This window comes from Vombatus ursinus, unplaced genomic scaffold, assembly GCF_900497805.2.
Source record: "Vombatus ursinus unplaced genomic scaffold, bare-nosed wombat genome assembly UNPS02014779.1, whole genome shotgun sequence".
In the NCBI taxonomy this organism is placed as follows: domain Eukaryota; kingdom Metazoa; phylum Chordata; class Mammalia; order Diprotodontia; family Vombatidae; genus Vombatus; species Vombatus ursinus.
The window spans coordinates 35,397,958-35,406,235 of NW_020954557.1; the positions used below are offsets into that span (position 1 = coordinate 35,397,958).

General features: G+C 37.5%; 1 pseudogene; it reads right to left on the bottom strand.

The window, feature by feature from the left end:
• Positions 1-6,434: 6,434 nt before the first annotated feature.
• Positions 6,435-6,905, bottom strand: LOC114045979 (annotated as a pseudogene).
• Positions 6,906-8,278: the final 1,373 nt, after the last annotated feature.

The following is an 8,278-nucleotide window of genomic DNA, read 5'->3' on the forward strand; positions in this document are numbered from 1 at the left end:
CGTTCTCTGACCTTTTTCTCTGTATAGACTCTTTCCTTTGGTGATCTCATAAGCTCCCATACAGTTTGCTATTCTTCAGACAAGACACTCCATCTCCTAAGACAAAGGTATTTATACTGATTTTTCCCCATGCCTGAAATCATTTTTCTCCTCATCTCTATTTCCTGGCTTCCCTGGCTTTCTTGGAGTCTGTGGTAAAATCCTACCCTAAGAAGCCTTTGTCAATCTTTCTTAATTGCTAGTATCTTCCTTCCATTAATTATGCCCAATTCATCCTGTATATATCTTGTTTGTACCTAATCATTTGCATATTATCACTCATTACACTATGAGCTCCTTGAAGGCAGGGACTGTTTTTTTTTTTTTTTAACTTTCTTTGTAACCTCCAGAATTAGCACAATGCCTGGCATGTGGTAGGAGTTTAATAAATGCTTGTTGTCTCACTGAATTTCAAATCTATATAACCAATCCTAACAACCATACAGAGTTCCAATACTGTATGAATCACTACCTGCTGAACATCAATTCAATGTGTCCAAAATGGATTCCATATTTTCTCTAAACTCATTTTTTAATAAACTTTATCCCTTCTAGTGATACTACCATCATTGTTCCTCTCACCCAGATTTGCAACCTTGAAGTCATCTTTGACACTTTCTTTTTCTTCAGTTCCCACATCCAATCAGTGGCCAAGTCTTGATGATCATACCTGCAAAACATCTCAAGACTGTATCCTTCTTTCCACCACACAACTACCCTCATTCAGGCTCTCATCTTCTCTCAGCTAGGCTATTCCAATGGCCTCCTAATTGGATCCGCCTACCTCCCATCTCTTTCCTCATCACTTTACCCTCTAAATTACTACCAAATTGACACTTTTTAAATACAAATTAGACCATGACTCCCCACCCCACTTTCCCCCCAAAAAAATCTTCCATGGCTCCCTATTGCCTTTAAGATAAATAACAAACCACTCAGTGTTTGAAGCTCTTCACAATATGGCATCTCTCATTTCAGTCTTATTTCACTTTAACTACTTCTCACTCTCTTTGTTCTAGACAAACTGGCCTATATATACATAACATTCCACCTCCTCCCTGTGTCTTTGCACAAGTGGACCCTGGGGTTTGGAATATACTTCCTTCTCACCTCCAACTTCTGTTTTGTGAGAAACCTTTTTCAATTGTGAGAACTTGGGAGAAACCATATTGTATTGTTTGAATTAGTCCTGCAGGACTGGGAAGCTGGACCACCTCTACCTGCTGTTAGAGAACCTTAACTAAGGACATAGATTATACCTGGTCAGATTTAAAGATGGATGCAAGGAGTTTTCTCACAATTATACATCTCAAGTATATGTCTTATCTGAAAACTGACCCCATGCTAATCAGTCAGTTATTGTTCCCATGTTCTTTTCATTATATACAGATACTAAGGGGAAGTGAGGCATCTCTTTCTTTGATTTTAGGAAACTGTCTGTTCACTCTCCCCCTCCCAATTTGGAAAATCCCTAATCTTCCCTCAAATTATAAATCAGATTACCTCATTTTGTATATTTGCTGATCATTTCTTTCAATTAATTAGTCTCATTTGATTAATTGTTTTTAATGTACAAAAGTCTGTCTCCTGCTGTATTTGGGGTCTAGGCCTAAGGTGAGGAAGGGACCTGGTCCCAATTTATTAGGCAATTAGCATGCATTGTTTAATAAATCTATACACTCAGAAGCTCAAACCTTTGTTTCCTCAGTCATTTCATCTTTCACCCACCACAATGTATATATCATGCATATGCATATGAATACATATACTGTCTAGGGGGTAATAAAAGAAAACAAAAGGAATTGGCCTAAGATGGGCACATTGTTTGTCATGTCAGCTGCTGATGAGAACTAGTCTCAGACTAAGTTAAGTAAGGCCTTCTCATAGGATGATAGCATAACAGGAAGAGATTTTCCCGTGGAAGGAAGCATCACAGGATATGGAAGGATATGGACTAAATCCCTTTAGTCCAACAGCCTCATTTTACAGGGATGGATACTGAGGCCCAGGAATGTTTAATGATTTGCCTAGGGTCACACATATATCAAATGGCAGAGGCAGGATTTTAGTTCAGTTGCTCCTCCCTCCAAAACTAGCACTACTTCTACTGTAACCAAATGCCTCAATGGCCACCCTTCATCACAGCTCTTAAAAGATGACCCCCAAGGAAGAAGACATTGTTTTCTCAGTGATAAGCAGTGTTTTTGATATGTCCACATCTTTTTTTTTTAGGCAATTGGGGTTAAGTGACTTGCCCAGAGTCACACAGCTGGTAAGTGTCAAGTATTTGGTCTGAGGTCGAATTTGAACTCAGGTCCTCCTGACTTCAGGGCCGGTGCTCTATCCACCATGCCACCTAGCTGCCCTGATACGTCCACATCTTAAACTAAGAAATGGAGGTGATAAAATGCCAAAGTTGAAGAGATGCAGAACTATGAAGGACTAGAACTGGGTCAGGATTTGCTCTCATTTTCTGTCTGAATGTTACAGCTAGGAATCATTGTTTCTTTGCCTCTACATCATGCCTCTAGACTAAGCCAGCAAACTGAGTTTCTTAGCATTGTAAACAGAGGCTGTAAGGATTTGTCCCTTGGGCAGTAGTTTGCTGCTTGCAGGTCTGGTATTCTAGAAAAAAAAAGTATATAAGAGGCTTCTGAATTTATGAATTTTCTTCACAATTAAGTCTCCTTGCTGTTAATACCTATAACATTCTCCTACCTACTTTGTCTTTCTGTTTTGTACCAGTGGATCTCCAACTTCCAGATTACCAGGTTGGTTTTAAGTTGCTGTCTTGTTCTGACTATAGGACCATGGTTCATGTTTGGACCATGATGTTCAGTTCTGCTTTGATCATGACTCCCAGGTACTTTCCCAAGTCTGGATGACTCCAAAACCAGTCAGGTCTTGATTCTAGTATGTCAGTCCCACTATCATATTCAGAGTCTCTATTGCTCACTCTGTATTCCCAAACCCTCCCTACATCTAGTTTGAGTGCATATGAACTCACGACTCTTCTTGCAGCACCCCTGTGGAATGTGGATTGCTTACCCCTTAACTAAAAGAGAAGTAATTCCAGAGAAATGGACCGCAACAATCTTCTAAATATACTTTCACCTACCAAAGCTCAAAACTTGGAAAATAAAAAAATCTGCTAAGGTGTTACAGTTTGTCCTGTGTCCCACTTTTGATGAAGAATTACAACTGGTAAAATTGCAGAACCTGAGATCTCTTCATAAGGAGAGGAGGTACCTAGTTGCCCACATAAAGAGTCGCTCATATGTCCAACACTGAAGAAATGCTATAAAATTTTAGAGACTAACAACAATTACTATCTTTAAAAAGAAAAGTGAGAATATAGTAATTACTGTGTCAACAACTATCCACTGGCAAGAACTTGGAGTGAATTTCCCAGTACTGGCTATTGAACAGCATTATTAATTGGTTAGCTCCTAAATTGCAAGGTAGCTTTTGACCACAACACACTCTTCCTATTCCTCTCACTCCTGTAATTAACAACTCCCTCCTGTCTAGTCAAAGACTACCTTTAGCCTACTATCTCTCCCCACATTCTCATCCCTAGTTCTAATACTTCCAACCTTAGCACTAGCCTCCCTACTTTTGTGTCTTCTTCTGCCTTTCCTTCCCATTATACCCTATAGAAACCTCCTCCACTTTTAGCAAATTCTGCTTTATCTTTTGTATATGACAAGTGTAAGGGTGAGAGGTCGTTGTGCAATAATAATGCAAAAAACAAACCCAGTCTACCAGTGAGGGATTGACATAGAAGCTTCTGAACATAGCAGAGAAGATGGAAAGCTAACCTTGGACTCAAGAACATGCAGATTCGAGCTCCACTCATAACAAATACTTAAACAAGTCACTTAATATCTCAATGACCCAGTCAACTCTCTAAGACCATAAATTGCAGAAAAGTTAACAATTTGCATTGGTAGAGTTTCTTTACCATGAGTTCTCTGCATCAAAGGAAATTACAAGTCCAGACAATTTACTTCTCAGTGTAAGTAGTGTATTCCTCTCCCCCACTTCCACCCAGTAGAATGTTAAACTCTTTGAGGGCAAAAACGGTTTAATTTTTGTTTTTTGTTTATTTGTTTTTATCTTCAGCTGGCAATAATAAGCATTTAAAAAATGCTAGTTGAATCTAATTTAATACAGAAGACAAGATCTGAGCTGCCTAACAGAAATAAGAAAAGCATAGAGAACAGCATTAAAAAGTCCATAGTATATTCACAGACATAATACAAAGCATGTCATATAAGCAGAATGATTTACCAGAACCCTTGGTGGTGAAACATCACAGAAATCCAGGATTGGAAGAATCAAAGAACATTCAGAAGCCAGAATCAAAGCATGAGTTTAGTCATAAGAGGTTAAGGCAAAGCAATAGGTAGGGACCTATGACTAGCAGTCAGGTTGCTGTCACTCATACTCTATGCCTTAAGCCCCCTTGTACCTTCTTGAGGCCTCTGTTTCTATGTAGAACTCAGAAATTTATGATGCTATGTATGAGTTACACTAGGATCATAAAAGTGTATCTTCAGAGCTGAAGGGGATCTTAAAGTTCCTTAGCATACATGTCTTTACTTTCTTCCTTCAGTAACATTCCCTCTCTAACCAGAATTTAATGCATGGTAGGGGCTTCCTCCCTTACACCTAGCACTCATTGCCCCACTCATTCTGTCTTCTAGTCTCTCTTACTCTCTCAATCACTGAAAAGTCTTTAATCATATACTCACTATTTCTAAATTTCCATGATCAAACTCCTCTCTGTGCTTCCTCTTTCAAAGTGTATCAACTCATAAGATCCCAGTACAAAACAAATACAAATACTATTTAACTTTTCATCCATCCTCCCTTCCCCACACCCAGACCAATTTTCAACTTCCAAACAACCAAAATCAGCTCTGATGCACTTAAAGAGACTCTGGCAACTGGCAGCTTCAAACCCTTACAGACTTTGGCAGGCAGCTCCTCATCCTTCAGCATCTGATCCCAGAACATCTTCTATTTCTGCTACAGTATATCCTAAACTAGATAAACAGTCAGGAGAAGAAGACATGAGGAACCGACAATAAGTAAATCTTGAAACAAAGGTAATATGGGGTATTTTTTATTTCAGTGTTTTTTTTTTGTTATAGCATCATGGTATTTTTTTCTATTATGCCTCAGCCCCTTATAGTCTTCCTTATAACAAAGACAACAGACTATCAAGCAATACTGCCTTTTGTCTGAGTGTATGTAACATTTCATACCCATAGTCTTTCACCTCTCTACTCAGAAAAAGAAAGTGTTTCCCTATCTGTTCTCCAGGACCAGGACTGATCATTGAAATTAATCTGAGATGAACTGCCTTTTAGTGTTACTTTTGTTTATGGTATTGTAATCACTGTGTGTATTAGTAGATTACTATAGTAATTTACTTCTCTGTCTTGTGTACCTAATCTATTCCACTGACCCTCCACTCTGTTTCTTTTTTGGTGAGGCGATCAGGTTAAGTTGACTTGCCCAGGGTCACATAGCTAGTAAGTAGCAAGTATCTTAGGTCATTTTTTAACTCAGGTCCTCCTGACTCCAAAGCCAGAGCTTATCCACTGTGTACCTAGCTGTCCCTCACCACTCTATTTCTTAGCCAATACCAAATAGTTTTGATGATTGACACTTTATAAAGTAGTTTTAGTTTTACTACAGCTAGGCCGCCTTTCTTTGCATTTTTTTTTTCACTAAGTCCCTTGATATTATTGACCTTTTGTTCTTCCAGATGAATTTTATTATTATTTTTTCTACCTCCATAGAATAATTTGTTGGTAGTTTGATTGGTATGGCACTGAATAAGTAAAATCATTTAGGTAGAATTGTAACTTTTATCATATTAATTCTGCCTACCCGTGAACAATTGATATTTATTCCAATTTTTTTAGATATGACTTTATTTGTGTGAAAAAGTGTTTTATAATTGTGTCCATATAGTTCTTGGGTTTGTCTTGGCAGGTAGACTCCCAAATATTTTATATTGTCTAGTTATTTTAAATGGAATTTCTCTATCTCTTGCTCTCTTTTGATTTTTAGAATTTCTAATTTGGTATTTAATTTGGAGTTCTTAATTTGTTCTTTTTCTAGCTTTTTTAGTTGTGTACCCAATTCATCCATCTCCTCTTTCTCTATTTTTATTCACGTAAGCATTTAGAGACACAAAATTTCCCCTAAGAACTTCTTTGGCTACATCCCATAAGTTTTGATATGTTTTCTCATTAATGTCATTCTCTTTGATGAAATTACTGATTGTTTCTAGGATTTGTTGTTTGATCCACTCATTCTTTTTTTTTTTTTACTGGAAAACGTTTTATTGTAAGTGGAGTGGGATAGCTGGACACAGTTTAGATGATTCCAATTTTGTTGACAACATCTAAAGCATCATAGTCTGGAGCAAGTCAGACATAGGTCTTCTTTTCTCCATCAGGCCATATCAGTGTGTTGACCTTGACCATGTCAATGTCATAGAGCTTCTTGACCACCTGCTTGATCTGATGCTTGTTGGCCTTGACATCCACAATGAAGACCAGGGTATTGTTGTCCTCAATCTTCTTCATAGCAGACTCAGTGGTCAAGGGAAACTTAATGATGGCATAGTGGTCGAGCTTGTTCCTCCGAGGGGCACTTTTCTGAGGGTATTTGGGCTGCCGTTGAAATCTCAATGTCTTGGGTCACCAGAATGTGGGAGACGTTTGGATCTTCTTCTTTTTGTGGCTGTGAACACCCTTCAACACTGCCTTCTTGGCCTTCAAGGCCTTGGATTTAGCTTCTGTCTTGGGGGGGACAACCACTTCCTTCTTTGCCTTCGGCGCCATCTTAGGGGAAAAAGCCACTCATTCTTTAGGATTAGATTATTTAGTTTCTAATTAATTCTTAATCTATCTTTCCATGGCCCTTTATTTTCAAGAATTGTTTTAGACCATTTATCTATTTTATGACAGAACAAAATATAAGAGGAATATAAAAAGAAATGTTAAAGTCAAACTATATCTACTTTACAATTTTGTAAGGTTGAACCTAGATTTTGCTTTCACTAAAGGGCACTTATCTAATTTGAGAATAATAGAGTTAGAATAAACCTTAAGATAATGTAACCTATACTTGCAATAAATGCCAGAATTTCCAAGTAATCAAAAAAAACCATAATCAACTCATATTTCCTCATATCATATAGTCTCAAAGATATTAAGCTGCATAATGTCAGTATTCCTTATGATTAGGGATGTATAAATTGTTACTGGTCCCAGGAGTGGTGGACAGCTACTTATTAGACTTTTTTGTATATTTACTTATTATAATATATATGCATTGTCTCCCTCAAATTCCTTGAAGGCAAAGACTTCATTTTTTTTTGTTTCATTTTTGTCTTTTTATCTCCAGATTGTCACATAGTAGGCACTCAACAAATACCTATTGATTGGTAGGCTTTTCTAGGCTAACCCTTTGTTTTAATTTGTAAAATAATACTTTCAAGTATTCAAATCACCAAAAAAAATCCTGATTATTGCCATTCTTATCTCTTCCACTTACTGCATTCCTTTTTCTACTTTATTCAAGAGAAGATGTGGGAGAGGAGGACTAATTAAAGCAACCCATTTCCCTAGAAAAAGTAAGACACACTTCATAGATTAGAGACCAATCTCCAAAACAGTTCCCAGGGCTTAGCATATTGCAATGCATACAGTGGGCATTTTAAAAAGTTTTCATTTGACAGAAATAATCTTTCTTACTTGTAGGAAACGAAAGAATATTCAAGTCTCCAGCAATATTTTCTTTGTAAAGGAACTAGAAATTTAGCTTAAATGAATTGGCAGAGCAGCCAGGAAACCTTTGATAACTTAACTAATAATTGATTCATTTCAAGGAGAAGCCTCACACATAATCTTCCCTAATATATGCCCATGGTTAGATTGAGTCTGTACTTCTCTCTTTATTTAAACCAAAGTTAGATCTCTGTCATCTGAATGTTAATCCATGCAAATCTCACAGATGTTGCTTGAATGAACAGGAAACTCTCAGCATGGTTCCAGTTAAACAGCATTGCTTGGACTTTTATGTGTGACAGAGCAGTGCTAAAATGGAGCAGGTGTAGTCACAGCAGATGACATGCTGAGTCAGTACCATGTGCAAGAGGGATGGAATGGAGGATACAAGCCATTAAAAACATACCAAACAACAAATATGTTCC